Source organism: Pinus tabuliformis, chromosome 5_1, assembly GCF_031772625.1.
Source record: "Pinus tabuliformis cultivar Carrire ecotype Pingquan chromosome 5_1, CPIR1, whole genome shotgun sequence".
NCBI classification, from domain to species: Eukaryota; Viridiplantae; Streptophyta; class Pinopsida; order Pinales; family Pinaceae; genus Pinus; species Pinus tabuliformis.
Window position 1 is genome coordinate 549,716,121 of NC_142305.1, and position 17,803 is coordinate 549,733,923.

Genomic DNA, 17,803 nt, shown 5'->3' on the forward strand with positions numbered 1-17,803 from the left:
CTCTTCCGCAGCTTGGGTTATCTATTCGCCCTCTGACGAGTTAGTTTCTATGCATGGGGTAAGCCTCGGTCAAACAACGAACAACATTGCAGAATACAGTGCAGTGATTGAATTATTATCCGAATCTATTTCATTTGGAATTCGACGTTTGATAGTGAGGTTAGATTCTGAACTTGTTGTATTACAGCTTAATAGAGTTTATGCCATTAGGAATCCTGTGTTATTAAGGTTGTTTTTGAGAGTGCGTCTCTTGGAACGTGAATTTGATTACATTGAATATCAACATATTCCAAGGTCTTTGAATACATTAGCAGATGCAATTGCTTCTCGAATGTTGGACAGACATTTACGATAATCATGCAAGTAAATTTAAAAACATTTCATCACATATGTTAAACAAGATAAGCCGGTAATAGTGATATATATAGATAGAAGTGTGTCAAAAAATATATACATCGTCTTCGATCATAGGTTGAAAACACCTTATGATCGGCAAAATGATAGTACAAAAAGTCAAAATGTCACATGTGACTACAAAGTGACTAGTCAATCACTGGTGGTGCTCTCTGTATGACACCACTGCGCGGGCTACCTTACGCAAAAATCTCCTAAACGGTCCAGGGACCGCGACTAAAAAACGCTGAAGCCTGATAGGAATGTCGTCCATAGTAGTCTCAGGTATGTCTGCCGTGAGACGCTCTAGATCATGCTCCAACTCAGCTAGTACGTCTGCAGCCGCGTCCTGTGGGGCCGGTACCGGTGCAGCTGGATGTAGTCTATCAAAAGGCCGGAGGTTGGCTGGACGCTGTGGACCAACATCTGCATTTTGAAAATTTTACTGTTAGTTTTGAGACGATATATATGAAAAATAAAAAATACATAATTAGAAAACTTGTGAAAATAAAAGTACCTCTGTCGTCCCATTGTTCTCCCTGTGGAAGAACCATGTCCGGATCACCTCTGAAATCCATTCCGGCATACGGAAAGTCCTGTATCGAAAAAACCTGGTCCTCTAACCAGTGAAAGTAACTATCTGAGAATCGAACCACTGTCGCGCCCTCGTCAGGATGCCGGGCCATTACCGCAACCCATCGTATCAGCTTGGCTGCCGAGGACCCAAGGTATCAACAGTGAGTTGCTGAGGGATCAACATTGGAACTCTCTCCAAGGCAAAGCTCACGACTATAGGCCCATATCCAAAAGTCTTTAGTCGTCCGTTCTTTGCCTTGGTCAGTTGGCTCTTCATATGAGCCGACACAGCTTCACACCAGTTGAAAATGGTGCCTTGGTAACAGTCAATTTCCATCCGCATTTGGGATCCGGAAGCAATGTGTAAAGCGGGCGCGCCGCAAATTCTGGTCACCGTGAACGCTATGACTTTGAGTTCCGGTAGAGTGATGTGTTTTATCTCTATGCCTTTTGAATGGTGAGCCCCACGTGTGCACCAATCCTCGCGGAGACTATCAAGGGATTGGCCATCCGGCCTAGTCCCCGCAAGACTGAGTTGCTCACCTCTGTTCGGCAAGCCAGTGAGAAAGTATACTACTGAGGGCTCTATCTCGAGCTGGTGCCCTCCTATGTAAAAGCATTGTTCTTGAACGTTCCATCGCTCAACCAGCCATTCCAAGAATCTTACCTGGCCCCTCATGCCCGGTATGGTCCAATATTTGTATAATCCGCATGCTCTTAGGGCATCCAGAGAAGGTTGGTGATTTATTGCAGCTTCATCTTCCTCTACATGCTCTCTTTCTCTCCAGTCTAACATGATTAATACCCTGCATATCAAAAATAGCAATTAGAAATTGATTTGGGAATTTTTAGTGGTTTTTTGAGGGAGTTGGGGTTTTGAAATGCGCACTTCTCGGAAGACGCACCCCGGCTTTGTAGCACAGGGCGCCCGGACGCGGCTGGCCTGAAGGCGGGCCGCGTCTTCCGACCATTTTCCCGTATGAGAAAAAGTCGGGGGACGCGGGTCACCCGAAGGGCACCCGCGTCCGCCGAGAGGCGCATTCCAAAACAAAAACCCCCCCAAAAAATGAAACTAAGACCTAAAAATTAATTCTAAACGGATAGAAATGCAGAGTAGGATGTGTAAAATACCTGGATGAGACGGCGTTCGATTCCGACGGTCAGATTTTCCGCAGCGACCACGGGAAGTTTTTTGTCAAAAGCTCCTTTTTCAACCTCCAAAGTCAAACGGTAAAAATGATATGGTAAAAGGTCTTTTTATAGGTTTTTTGGATGAATTAGTTCGTTTTTTACCATGAAAAGATGTTTTTCGATGTATTTTTGCCTATTTTAAACAGGTATGAGTAATGTGTCGCTTTTGTGCAGGACAAAGGGATTTCAAGGGAAATTGTAATTTTTTCACAAATAAAATATCAGAGTCATCTTTTAAGCCCTTTTCTGACTCCTAAAAAATGAAAAGATCGCCGAGCGTTTCTTTTCTGAATTAAAAGACGGTCCCCTTTTAGCTCTTTTCTGACCGTAAAATCAGGAAAAGATTGCCGGGTTTTTGTCGTTTCAAACTCGATAAGGAAATAAAACGACGTGTCCTTGATCGCTTTTTACTTTTCAGGTCGACGACACTATTATGAAAGTACTCCTTGGTCGCAAGATCAAGCGGTTCCCCCAGGTATTATTTTATACTTTTTCGGGCTTGAGGGACACAAATTTACGAAAAAGTTCAACGTGGAGTTTCCTTTTGTTTTTTCAGACTCTCTAAAAATGAAAAACGCCGAGTTTCTCCTATACTAGACTCGTTAAACTTTTACAGTAAAGGACCTGTTCAATTACAAACAGGAACGAACCACTCCTTCCTAGGGTTCGAATTTAAACTAGGTTGGACTCGTCCGAAGGATGAGCTTATAATCAAGCATATGTTATCCTCCTCAAGCTTGTTAAAAATAAAGAGGTACTTGCCAGAAATGGTGGGGGAAAAAAGAGAAGAATGAGCCTATTTGTTACCTTTTATATCAAAAGAAACTTTATTACCACTCTTGAACACGACACTTTTCATTCACCTGGGTTGGGAAATCTTTTACCTCACAATTGACCAAACCACTTTGAAAGTCTTTAACCGGGTTTCGGGGATTAACTTTGAGTTATTCCTCACCAAGCCATCTGTCGTGTCGTTATGTGTTCAAGAGGTCTGCAAGAAAAAACTTTCATCTGCAAAATACTTGTCATCCATTTGACCATCCCTGAGTCAGTCCTTACAGCAACATTTCTTCAACTTGAACAATGATTTCGTGTTGCGGGCTTGCCTGCAACGGGTCACTTTCTATCGACATCGACACATTATCTAGAAAGAAGACTTAGGAATCGACAGCACCTTGAAGTCTGCATGCATCAATGGCAGGTTTCTCGCCTTTGACGACAGTTTACATCATTGACTTTCGATCAAAGGACTCCGTGAAGTGTTCGACATCAAAACATCTATTCACATTTTACGGGTTGTGCTTGGTACTTTGAGAACCATTGACATTACTGGTGGTTTCTCTCACGCTTGTTAACAGTTTACATCATCGACTGGTAATCAAGTGGTTTCTAACATGTTCGACATCGAATCATTTAATCACATGGCTAGAATCGTACCAATTCGGGAAGTAGAAGTGAAGACCCTGGATCTAGTTTCTACCATCCAGGCTGCGAGGAGTTTTGTATTCATTGTCTATGTAGACTAATCATAAACAGATGGCTGCGTCCATACTGTGTCTACAAAAGTCTATAAAATGATGTACTGCAAGATCATTCCTGTATCAGAATAGTTAGTCCATTAGTTAAAGTTTTGAATCTGAGTATGGGAATGCCTACCTCAGTGATGATATAATCTTATCCATGTATTTTGTGTTGAAAATTGCAGGTTCCAACCAGGCCATCCACGAGACAATCCTTGAAATGATAAAGCGCTTCACCCTTCCTAGAATTACAAAACCCTAAATCTATTCCAGGCTTCGCACTTTAGGGGGCAATCTGTTACACTAAAAAATGTCACCATGACCACTTACAGTTAGTATGGCTCAAATCAACAGTCATGCTACCCTCTTAGGCAAGTCTTATGCCTCTGTTATCCATCTCAAACTCAAAGAAGAGAGAAAGTCTTGTAAAAAATATGTTTATCTCTGGGGTCGCAGGTTCTCTCTAGCCTCACCTGCGGGGACGCTGACCATGTTCACAAAAGGTGCATCTTTGGACGCTCTGTATGTTAAGGGACAGGTGCGTCCTTCTGTAAAAGGCAAAATGCGCGAGTTTCATCTTAAAAAAGTTACTTGTGGTTACTTCTAGAACTTTCTAGAGGTCGGTTTGATGAATTGGATGCGCCTCCAGTTGGTTCATGTATCTCTATTAAGGGGGAACTTATCCCATCAATAAGGGAGCTATCCCACCCAAAGAGGGGGATTATCCCATTGATGGTGGACCTGAATAACCTCTTTACAGCACTATAAATAAAGACATTGAGCCAGAGGGAGGAGAGGTTGGAACTATACATTTTCTTTGGGTAAATGCTGCAGGAATTAGGACTCCCATTTAGAACCTTGTGAGGAGAGATTGTCTTTGCTTGATTCTACTTGGAAGTGGGTGAGCTTTGTCAAAGTAGAGGAAAACCCTTGATGGACCCTGGGAGGAACTTGCACAACACCAAGGCCAGGTTGTAAGAGTTTCTTTGTTTCGTTATTAATACAAACTGGTTTATTTTTCTCAATAGCTTGTGTTAATGAGTTATTTCATGTGTTCCTTGGTCTACATGTTGAATATATGTTTTATTATATGAAATGCAAGTGCTTGGTAATTGTTTGATTGTTTGTGGTTGCAGGAATTGACTTGAAGGAGGAGCTCATCCGGATCGGCAAGGACGGACTACAACAACCGCGTTTTGGAATAAGGTAAGCCTAAACACTTGTAGTTTTCATGTTTTAAAAGGTATATTTAGAGAAAGATCACTCCATTTTGTCTTGTTTGTCGCTAGTGAGTTTAGACTCCTAGGGAGGTCAGTTGTGTCCGCACAAACGACTTTTTCCGCCATGACACTATGGCACCACGATACTCTGCTTTTGCTGAAGAAAGAGAAATGACACCTTGTTTCTTGCAAGCCCATGTAATAGGTCCTGAACCAAGAGTGAACACATAACCTGCAGTAGACTTCTGATCATGAGGGTCACCAGCCCAATCAGAATCAGTGAACCCAACCAATAGAGGAGATGCTTCGGCACTGTAATGAATCCCAAACTGAATTATACCTCGAACATAACGAAGTATTCTTTTAGCTGCTTTCCAATGACTTTCACGTGGGTTTTACATAAATCGAGCAACAAGGCCAACAGCAAAGGAAAGGTCAAGACGAGTATGGGTTAGATACAAAAGTTTTCTTACAAGTTGACGGTATAAGGTAGCATCAACTTCAGGAGATGTACAAGTGACTGAAAGTTTGACTCTAGAATAAAAGGGAGAAGGGGTTGGCTTACAGTATTCCATGTGAAAATGGCGTAGAATATCACAGGCATACTTGGACTCAGAAAGGGAAATACCTTCCTTGGATTGCAAGACATGAAGACGAAGAAAATAATGTAAGTGTCCTAAGTCTGTCATTTCAAACTTCCTTTTAAGGCTAGTCTTCACATGGTTTATAAGGTTGGTATCACTACCAGTCAGGATAATATCATCAACATAAAGAACAAGAATGATAAGAGACTTTCCCACTTTCTTAGTGTAGACAGTATTGTCAGAATGACACCTAAAAAATCCATTTTCTAAAAGAAAGTTATCCATTTTGGCGTACCAAGCTCGAGGAGCTTACTTGAGACCATAAAGGGATTTCTTAAGCCGACATAAAAGGCTGGAGTCTGTTTGTATAAAGCCAATAGGTTGTTCCATATAGATTTCTTCATACAAGTCCCCATGCAAGAATGCGGATTTAACATCCATCTAATGGACTTCCCATTTGAAAGAGGTAGCAAGGGAAAGAACAAGGTGGATAGAGTTCATTTTGGCAACAGGGGAGAAGGTTTCAGTATAGTCAATGCCTTCAACTTGTGAAAAAACCTTAGCAACAAGACAAGCTTTGTGTTTATCAACTTTCCCATTTGGTCCATACTTGGTTCTGTAAACCCATTTGCATATAATAAGTTTTCATCCCTTTGGTAGAGGAACAAGATCCCATGTATCATTTGCCAATAATCAATGATATTCTTCATTCATAGCTGCTTCCCAATTTGGATGGCCTGAAGCTTCTGCAAAGGTGTCAGGATCATAATTCACTGAAGCTTGAGCCAGCAAAGAAGAGGCTCTATCAAACTGAGAATGTGTACGTCGCTAATCTGTAGGATCACCGGCAAGATCACCTGCTGCATCCCGAGTAGCACGGACCCATTTTGGAAGCTGAGGAGCTGAAGGAGGATCCTGAGAAGGTGGGGGAGGATTTTCATGCTCGCTTTCATCATCTGAAGAAGAAATATTTTCAAAAGTAGAAGAGATAGGGAGAGGTGGCACATCCGCCGAACTAGGCTCGTAGGCTGAGATATTTTCAGCAAACTTTACATCTCTTCTAATGATAACATTTTTGGACATAAGTGGAATAAGTCTATATCCTTTGACATTTTTAGAATATCCAACAAAAATACATTTTTCACTCTTAGGTTCTAAAGCTTTATGTTTCTCATCTGGAATACTTCACTTCTAAAAACACGAAAGTGACTTACATCTGGTTTAATTGAGCTCCATGCTTCTTCTGGAGTGATATTATTTAAAACCTTAGTAGGAGTGTGATTTATTATGTAATTTGCACAGTTAATTGCTTCTGCCCAATAATTAAGGTTAAGTCCTTTAGATTGAAGCATACAATTAGCCATTTCCTTTAAGGTGCGATTCTTCCTTTCAGCTACACCATTTTGTTTTGGAGTATATGGTACAATGTGTTGCATTCGAATTCCATTCTCAGTGCAAAAGTTGATGAATTTTTTGTTAACATATTATCCGCCATTATCAGATCTTAGCTTAAGAATTTGATTTCCAGATTGTTTTTCAACAAAGGCCTTAAATGCCAAGAACATGTTAAATACTTCACTCTTGAGTTTTAAGAAGTATACCCAAGTGTGTCTAGAGAAATCATCAATGAAAGTTAAGAAATACTTGTAGCTAGAGAATGAAACAACTAGAAGTGGACCACATAAATCACTATGCACAAGCTGTAAAGGGGCTGAGGCGTGCCAAGAGGCACATTTTTCAAAACTGTCCCGATGATGTTTTCCGAGTACACATCCGGAACAAACACCATCTATTCAAGATACCATTGGAAGACCCGTCACCATATTTTCTTTACATAGATTCTGAAGAGAGCGATAGTTTAAGTGACCAAATCGCTCATGCCAAAGTTTGCTCACTTCATCATTATGAGCAACAAATACCAAGGGAAGATTTGATGACCCAAAGTTGTGAAACTTATACAACCTTGTAGAATCATCAGCAATGCCAGTAGCTAAAATCTGTCTAGGATCTCTTAGGTCCTTAATTACAACATCGTGAGGTGAAAATTCAACGATTTTACCTTCACCTGAATGAGTTATCTGATATACAGATAGAAGCTTGCAGGATAAGGTTGGAACACATAATACATCATTAAACTGACCATTGTCTATATGAACAGTTCTAGTCCCTACAACACTAAGAGATCTATCATCACCAACATATATATTTCTGGTGTTACAATCATTTAAAGAAGAAAACATGGCTTTGTTTTTGGCCATGTGATAAGAAGCTCCAGAATCAATGAACCACTCATGAGAATGAGAAGTAGAAGATACATTTAGTGGATAGCTAGACCGAGATGCTTGACAACCACATGCAGAAAGTGCCATTCCTGAAGATGAAGTTGAGGTTGAAGAGTGCTCCAAATGGATGTTATGCTTCTTCATTGTTGCTTCCAAGGCTTCCATCTTCTTAAATCATTTGGATTCTAAGTGGCCATCTCGATTACAAAAGTTGCAATGTCTATCAGTTTTCTTCCCTTTGTTTTTATTTGTCTTATCATTTTGTTGAAATCATTTTTCATTTTGAGGCTGAAATTGCTTAGGACCCTTGTTTGGTTTAGGACCATTCCATTTAGGATACAACTTCTTAGGATTCTTTGGATTTGGTTGCCGATGGGCGGCTAACGATTTCTTAGAAGAGTTTCCAAGATTAAGAAGACCAAGGTGTAAGATTTTTTCTTGTTCTCTTATTAAAGAATCACAAAAAGAATCAAAGGAAGGGGACTTGTAGTCTTGTCCTTGAGAAATTAAGGCTTCTCTTGTAGAATGGAAGGTGGAAACAAACACAGAGTAGGCTGGTCCCAACTTAGTAATAATGGAATAGATAAGGTTACTATCTTCTTTCTTAACCTTAACACCTTCCAAGAGAAGTCTAAGGGTCCTGAACTTGGACAAAAAATCTTCAATGCAAGAAAAATTATTGGGGTCCAATGTAAGCAACTCATTTTCAAGTTTATGGGCTCTAAGTTCATTTTTTATTCCAAAAACTTTAGTAATTTGTTTCAATGCTTCATTAGGAGTATCAAGTTCTGCAATATGGAATCTAAGATCTGGAGAAATAGACATCCCTATCAACCCACATGCTTGATCTTGCCTATTTTCCCATTTAGCTGCCTTATCTTCATCTTTCGATTTGGTTTCTTGGCCTGAGGCTATTCTGTAGAGACCTTTACTTCTAAGTAAATCCACAATTTAGGACCACCATTGGAAGTAGTTGGTGCTGTCAAGAATAACTTGTCATGGACTTTCCGTTTTAACCAAAACTGAAGCTATATATACTAAAACTAAGTGTTCCAATGGAAAGATCTTGAAAAATTAGGCTGTTTAAAAAAAAACGGTTCTGAAAACGACTTCCGGATGAATAAGTTATGGATTTTTGAAGAAAATTTGATGAAGATGCCGACGAAGTGCGGGAATGTGCGGAAATGAAAAATCCACCCCCACAAAAAGGAGACTTGAACTCAAGACCTCTACTCTCATAAATTAGCTTTGGACCAAGTGAGCTATACAAAAAGTTTGAGAGAGAGAGAGAGAGAGAGAAGGGTTGAAGCATTGGGTTGCATGCTTGCTTTGAGAAAGCTCTTTTTCCCTACAAAACAAAAAACACAAAACCCAACACGGAAATACAAAAAAAAATGAACCTTGTGGCTCGAAGTTAGCTTTAGCCAAAAACTAAATATTTTCCTCAATGTTTCTGATTTTCCGAGATCACACTAAGGCGCAGCGGAAAAGAGCATACGCATGAGAAAAATCCTTCCTTTCTGTTTCTGATTTGCCCAGATCGCATAGAGTCGCGGGGCAAAAAGCATATACAGAAATGAAAGGTATAGATCTGGTAATAAAAAAGGTTAAATAAACCAAAACTGAAATAAACGGAGAGAAAATAACTGTAAACTGCAAATAAACACCGTATACCTCCAGATCTTAAAAATGACGTAGCTAGGGCTACCAGAAACCTTTTTGCGTGAAACGAAAGGGGTTACTCACTGGAACAGATGCTCCCAACACAATAGAGCAGTTCTCTTGGCCCGAAAGTAGTCAAAAACAATGGATCTAGAAAACGACAGTCGGATGCAGTTCTACCGGCTTCAGATTTGGATCACCAATGGACGCGGCCCTCAAATAGCTCTGATACCATGTAGAAATTTACAGGGTAAGTTCCTCAGATAGAACACCAAAGGACACCGCTCACACACAGATCACAGATCAATACACCAGTATTTTGACGTGGTTAAAACCCTCAAAGAGGGAAACAGTCCACAGCCTGAGCCACCGCAACCACTTCAGGCAATTTAATAAAAGAATGAAAATTTACATAAGCTTCTCTCATGAATGGTTAACCTACAAATGACGCTCCATACTCTTTAAATAGAGATCATGGACCAATCAGGTGTTAAGCCACGGATCAAGTGTCGGTAATACCAAGGAGAGAATGAATCGTCAGATCACTACATATCGTGACCGTCGGATGGTAAGTCACAAAATGTACATAGTGAAGAAACACACTTTACCTAACTCTATACTAGACCAAGTTATACTTAACTATTTCCTATGTGTCAGAATATCCTAACACTTGTGAATATTAGCCCCGAAAATTTTCCCTAGAATCATGCTGTCTAGATGTCTTTCGAAAACCTTTAATGAAATTCATGGAAATGGCCTCCAATTTCCACTCTGGAATTAGAATCAATTGTAATAAACCACCTGGATGCTTTCAATCTACTTTTACTTGTTGATAATCCAAACAGCTTGTGATGAACTCAGCTAACTTTCTCTTCAGATTTGACCAGTAGTAAAACTTATTTACAACTGTCAAAGTCTTCTAATATTTTGCGTGACCTGAATATAGCTTAACATGAAATTCCCTCAATATAATTTGCTTCAGTTCACTATTGTCTAGCATATAGATCATGTCCCTAAATCTCACCAAACTATCTGCCATGAGATGATAATCCACATCTTGATCACATGTACCCTACTATTGCAACCTATGCTCAAGTTGCAAGTACTTGTCATCTTAGTGCCCTGCCTACAAGATATGATCTTGCAAATCTGTCTGATTTGAACTCATAGATAATATGTGATTTACCAACACTCTTCTGCTAAAAGCATCTGCAATGTTGTTCTCCTTACCCTTGATGTACTTCATCTCAAAGTCAAACTCACCAAGCGTAGCTAACCACCAAGCTTGTATGACATTCAAATTACAGTTTTTGAGCAAGCATCTCAACCTACTATCATCACACATTAACAAAAGCCTCCTACTGACAAGATAGTGCCACCACATCTTTAGTGCATGAATGATCGCTACCAACTCAAGATCATGAGTCACATGATTATTCTTGTGCTCCTTGAATTTCCTTTATTTTTTAGCGTGCCGCATGCCCCCCTTGCATGAGGGCTCCACCAAGTCCTCTTTCTCTAACATCTGTACACACCACAAACTCTTGATCTGGATATCCAATATTTAAAACTGGCACATTTGTAAGGAACTACTTCAACTTCTCAAAACTAGTTGCACATTCCTCTTTCCATTCAAATTTCTTTCTGTCGGTTTTAACCCCCTACAGAAATTACCTACATACGAATTCTAAAACACAAAAAATAATAAATGTGAGAGCATAACACATAAAACACATATACACAAAGATTTTCCCCTGGATCCCAAAACCGGGACTACCAGATTGATTTTTCATTATGTTCCTTTCAATGTTACAATACATATTTATACATGTCGAAGCATCAAATACCATGGACTGAAAACCATCGTGTCCAAAGCCATGGACCGAAAACCATCGCGTCCAAATCCATGTGTGAAAACCATGCAAAAAACCATAGGTAGCTCTACCCAACCTAATATAGGGTGCAAAAAAATTTTCCCTGGGGCGCTACCCCGAGCCCCGTAAAGGTGGGTTAATCACTCCCCTCAAACCCCCTCAAACCCCCTGTGACCCCCCCCACTTTGTAGTCATCACAATGAATGGAAGGCTCTTCCCCCCCTCTAACCCCCCCATAAGCTATGTAGGCTAGCCATGGAAAGAATATAACACAACCCAACATTCTCCCGCTTGTTGTTTTCTTTCCACAGGGGGCCACATGAGAGCTTAGTCATTTATCCAGCTCCAAAATGCCCATTGATTCTCTACACCAAGAGAACTTATCAGAGCTCACAAATTTTGTCAATGAATCTACAATATTCTTCAAAGTGTCCACCTTTACCAGCAACACCTTTTTGTCTTCTATCATATCCCTCACAAAGTGATACTGAACATCAATGTGCCTTGTCTTTGAATGATAAGCAGGGTTATTTGCCAAGAAAATTGCACTTTGGCTGTCATAGTCTATCCTTGTAGCTCCCTATACTAAGCCCATACTTCAACACAATCTCTGCAACCAAACTGCTTCCTTGCTTGCATGAGTGGATGCCATGTATTCTGCCTTTGTAGTTGATAATGCCACTAGAGATTTTCTTACTCATCCAGCTGACTTCACCTCCAAATAGGTTAAACACATACCCACCTGTAGATCTTCTTTGATCCAGATCTCTAGCCTAGTTTGCATCAACAAAGCCATGGATATCCAGTACTCTTTCCAATCCTGGTCTTCCTTGGTAGCACAAACCATAATCACTAGTGCCGCATAAATACTTGAAAACCTACTTCACTATTGTCCAATGCTCCTTTCCTAGTTTTGACTTAAACCTGCTCAATACTCCCACTGCATGAACAATGTCCAGTCTAGTATAGACCATTGCATACATCAGGCTATCAACTGCACTTGCATATGGAAAACGGGACATGTACTCTTCCTTTTCTTGTGTCTTGGGACACTGTTTAGCATATAACTTCACACTTACAAGAATACGAACCTTCACCGATTTACTATCCTGCATATTAAACCTTTGCAATATTGTCTCAACATACTTCCTCTGGTTTAACCAGAGCTTCCTCTTTGCCCGATCTCTTTTAATTTCCATGCCAAAAATATAGTTTGCAACACCAAGATCTTTCATGTCGACATTGGAGGACAATTGGGTCTTCAAATCCTAGATAATTTCTTTGTCATTTCCAACCAGCAACATATCATCCACATAAAAGACGAGATAGATAACACAGTCACCAATTAACTTAAAATACACAGAGTGATCTTCTTTACTTCTGGTGAAGTCAAGTCCCCATATAAATGTATAAAATTTTTGATACCACATCCTTGGTGACTGTTTTAACCCATACAAAGACTTCTTTAACTTGCATACCAGTTCTTTCTCACCCTTCACCACAAACCCTTCAAGCTGCTTCATGCAGATCTCCTCTTATAGATCCCCGTGAAGAAATGTTGTCTTCACATCCATATATTCTACCTCAAAATCAAAAACAACAGTAATAGATAAAAGTAATCTAATAGAAGGTACCTTGGCAACAAGAGAAAAAATATCACCAAAATCAATTTCTAGCACATGGGAATAACCTTTTGCTACCATCGAGCCTTGTATTTCTCCACCTTTCCTTTTGCATTTGTCTTCTACTTGAACACCCATTTGCTACCAATGGGTTTCCTTCCAGCCAGCAACTCCACGAGATCCCAAGCCTCATTTTTCTGCAAAGCTTCCATTTCATCAACCATCGCCTATTTCTAGAGTTTTCCATCCTCTAAATCTACTACTTCCTTCACAGTTCTGGGATCATCATCAGTAGTAGATAAAGAAAAATTTGAATAGAAATCAGATGGACTATACCTTCCTTGCTACCTTTGTTGGCTTGTTGGGGCCTAACCTAGGTTCATACTTATTTTAGCCAAAAAAATTCCAGTACTACTGGCCCTTTCGGCAACAGTCCACAGAGCGTGGACTAAGGTCTCACCTGAAGTAGTACGGGAGGATGGTTGAACCAGGTTTCCGCACCCTGGAGATGTTTGATGAATTCGACTGGTCCGCGGTTTCACCCTGCGTGCAGGTTGCTTCGTGCACCTTCCCGTACCTCGCAGCCTGGTATATTTCCTTCGCGTAGCCCTACCCAGGGGTTGAACGTCGTGCTCTTGCGTTATTACCCAAGACCTTACTGATATTCCAATGTTAGTTGACTATTGTAGCCTGCTTGCGTGTTTTAAGTTATAATTAACAACATAAACCATTCATACAAGTGCACGCAGTAAATTAACAATATATTTTCCAGTCATATCAAACATGCATTAACCCAAGAATAGATACATGGAATTATGATAAAACTTCTCTTTATTAATTCCTTCCTTGGTTATAGACTCGACTCTGCCTTGCGCACTCAGCTGCGGGGGTCCACACACTTAGCTGCAGACTATTAGGCCTCTGCGCACTCACCTGCAGAGCCTTCTCCTACTCTATGAACCAAAGGCACCCTTCACACTATGACTCAATCACTTAGACTTCTCATGCTCTTACTTATCCAGTTGACATTACATTACAAAACTAGGGCAGACAACCCTGTGACTCTATCATGCTTTCTCACTCCGCGCTCGCAATTCACAGAGCTTTACAATAGGATTCGGTCAAAAATTGGGCTTTAAGCCCCAAAACATGCCTTGGGGGGATTCCATGCCCAAGAGGCCCCCAACACAAACATCGTGACTTGCCCTCGAGTCACTATGTTAGTGCAACAATCTTTTCGTGAAGTCCCTCCAATTGTTCTCGAACTACGTGGAGGTTAGTAGCGCACTGAGCTGCTGCATGCTAAATCTGCTGCATACAATGTTCTGAGATGTTTGTGTCTGAAGTGCTTCTATGCATCAATGTGTGCATCCCTTGCATGTGGGAGAGCTTGCCTTCGATGTCTGCCATGATGGTGAAGGCATCGTCCATCCAAGGTCGAACGCGCACCTTCAGGACTACTACCTTATGTCGTGATGCGTTCACCTGCTCCTTCAGTGGTTTAGCCTGCTGCATCTATGCAAGCCTCTGGGTGAGGAGTACTGTTTGCGTAGTTCCTTGGACACTGTCATACTATTGGTAGAGTGCTCAGGCATCTGTTTCTAAGTGCTGGATGTTGGGGTCCTCCTGCAGGGTTATCAGGACCTCAAGTGATTCTTCCAACATGCTGGTGCATTCTCTCACTACACCTCCAATTTCTTCCAATCGCACTATGATAGCGCTAGCACGTTGTTCTCTAACTTTTGGGGGAGTGGATGGATGCGTCTATAACCACATCCCCGCGATCTGAAGGTTAAACTCCAGCTAAACCTTTGTCATTTCTTCCCTCGCCTCACGGACCCCTACTGCTAACCTGTGGATCCGCGCCTCGGCTGGTATGTATACTGGGATGGTCATCTCTGGGATGCTTTGAAAAGCATCGTCTATCACCTATACTAGATGTTGATTCTGTGACACCAATTCATCACGCTGCAAGCTTAGTTGTTCTGTGTTTATTTTTTGTTCACTAATGACTTGGAGTACATAGCTCTCCCTAGCTTGCAGCTCTACATTTATCCCATCCTGCAATACATATAAGGTCTCATGCTAGAGTGCAGCGAGATTGATACTGAGACCTTTCAACATGCTAACCGAAGGACTATTGGCCTCATTTGATGGCACTAGTGCTCCTTTCGACAACACTATGGTGTTCGTTATCCACGCGCACAACACCTGCTCTACTGCCGAGGATCCAACTATACCAACATGAGGGGGGTGTACCTGTAATTCCTGAAATTATGCTCTAAGGGCCCCCAACAAAATCTAGTTCTCCTGCATGAAATCTTGGAGAGCCTCGATGGTGACATCGTGCACCATTTCACTGATGTCGTGTAGATCACCCTCGGTTAGGGTGATTGGGTCAATGGATAATTTCGAGGCCTTGGCCTTCTTCCCTAGCCTTGCCCACTAGGCCGGGTGTTGGCACGGTTTGTGGGTCCGTGCCTCCTTCTTTTGTTCCTAATTCCTTTGTTTCCTTCCCCTGAAAGGCGTTGTTTGGCCCTCTCCTACCTTCGCGGCTTCTTCCTGTGATGTTGCTGCTGCTATGGACTTTTCCTGCTCAACTGCTTTTTATGCTATGTCCCGCGCTACTCGGACTTCGGCTACCCCTGCTTCCTCCCTTCATTTCTTGGCCAAATGTGTGGTACGCACCTTGGCCTCATCCTTCTTTCCATGCACCACCGACTTCTTGAGCTCTGCGATGTCTGGGGCGCACCACTTCGACGACCATGCCTCTAGGACATTGAAAATGACGTTGTTAGTGGCTATAAAGGGTATCTATTCCCACTGCTTGGTCAAGTCCTTGTGTGCCATGATATAGATGTTATGCGTGTCCACTTTAAATTCGGCAAAACCCTGTAGATTGTTGTAAACAGTGGGTGACAACCATAGTTTATGGTTGATCCCCATTCTGAGGTTCATTTCCATGAACACACAGAATATTTTTCTTTCGCGTATCCACTTTGCATCCTTCATGGCCCAAAGCGAAGCGTACTTCGTGGCCTCTGGCAGGTCCCTGTCAATTATGGGGAATTGACTATCATCTGGCAACTCCCCTACCACGAGCACTATGGAAAGCAACATCCATGCATAGTGGAACATTTTGTCCTGTTCTTGGGCTTCGCGACAATTCTGTAAAAGCTTTGTGTAGAGGAATTCAGACCAGTTAAACTGGACCTCCTCTGTGCACTACTCAGCCAGTATGACCACCAGTGCAGGTACCTCATCTGCGCAACACTTCTACATGACCTTTCTTGTGAGGATTTGGGTCGCTACATGCACTGCCTTGTCCTTGATGCTGGAGATGGCGTAGCCCCTCTTCTTCTTTTCTAGCTTGTACTTCTTCTTCATGGCCTCTGCGATGGCCAAATCACTTCCCTTCCCTTCCGATATGTCCACAAGGTCCTTTCCTTTACATGGAAGCTTGGAGATGTCGTGAATTAGGTTTGCCGTGATGGGGATGGGCTCCTCCAGCCACAAACACCCATCATGCACTAGGCAGAGCAGCTGCCTGATGAAGAAAATGGTAATTGGGGCACAGTGGAAGTGCGACACCCAAAGCAAATTTAGTAGTCCAACCTTCTCCACTCCATGCAACCACTTCCATGGCTCTAGCTTTGTAACCCCCGCCATGGTGTTTTGTTTGGGCTTCATAAGGTTCCTGGTCTCCGGGTGAGGGAACTTCTTGTGTTCAGTGAGGTCCCAATCTTCAAATTTTAGGCTCGTCACATGTCCTAGTTACATGCCCTCAAATATAATGTTATCTAGGAGGAGCGGGGTCTAGAGTGAGCTCTTGGTCTTGTCCAAGTCCTTGGGCACTTTCACCTTCCCTTTTCACGAGGGGACATAGGCGGGAAATTTTGTTGCAGAGCACGTAGGCTGAGTGTCCTCCTCCATGGCTTCATCCTCCTCCTCCAAGATGATAAGATCCTTTAGATCTTCTTCTTCCTCATATGTTTCTATGGCGACGACTTTCCCCTTCTCCTCCATCGATAGTTTGATGCTCAGTGGGTTCCACGGGGACATGCGTATGGGAGCCATTGCTTGTTTTTCCTTCTTGGGTCTTGGCTTGCGTAATGATTTCAGGATTTCTGCCACAATCCCAATCTCTTCTGGAACATCCCCCACAGTTAGGGTTTGCACGACTTCCTCGGCAACCATTTCTATTATGTCCATAACATCCTGAGTAGTTTACATTGTACTCATTCAGAAATCTAGCACTCATGAACTCAAGGGCTCAGTCAACGCTCGGCTCACAACACTCAGGGTTCTGCTCAATCGCTCAATTCTCAAATGACCAAGTATTGTTTTTTAGGTGACCCTTTGTATTTTATATTGCTTTTTGAATTTGAATTCGATCGTTCCCCCAAAATCTAGTTCATTAATGCTCCCTTGGTGGCAGATTTTCCTAGATTTTTCCCATAAATCACGTCTTAAATGCCTATTGCCTGCTCCATTTGGCCTGAAGTCAAGCATTCGATTGTGAATATTGACTTCAACATTCATTTTTTGACCAACTTGTGCAGCAACGCAACCCCCCATGTGTGGTCGCAAACCCTGCGACTTTTTGTTTCTGCGCGCAGCTCCAACCTCGCACAGCTCTGAGGCATAATAGTTTATAGTCTTGCACTCCCTTTCAACTTCCCGAAGCACTAGGACTGTTCCTTCCTTGGTTAGTCAAGCGGCTGTGCCACCCATGTACGGTTTCCTCCGATCATCCAGCATTCTTTCCTGGAAATACCTACCTTTTATCGTTACTGGCCACATCGCGCACCTTATCCTTTATAGCACATCAGCCTGGTTAATTCTCTTAGTAATATGTAGTCCAAGCCAAGGCATCAAA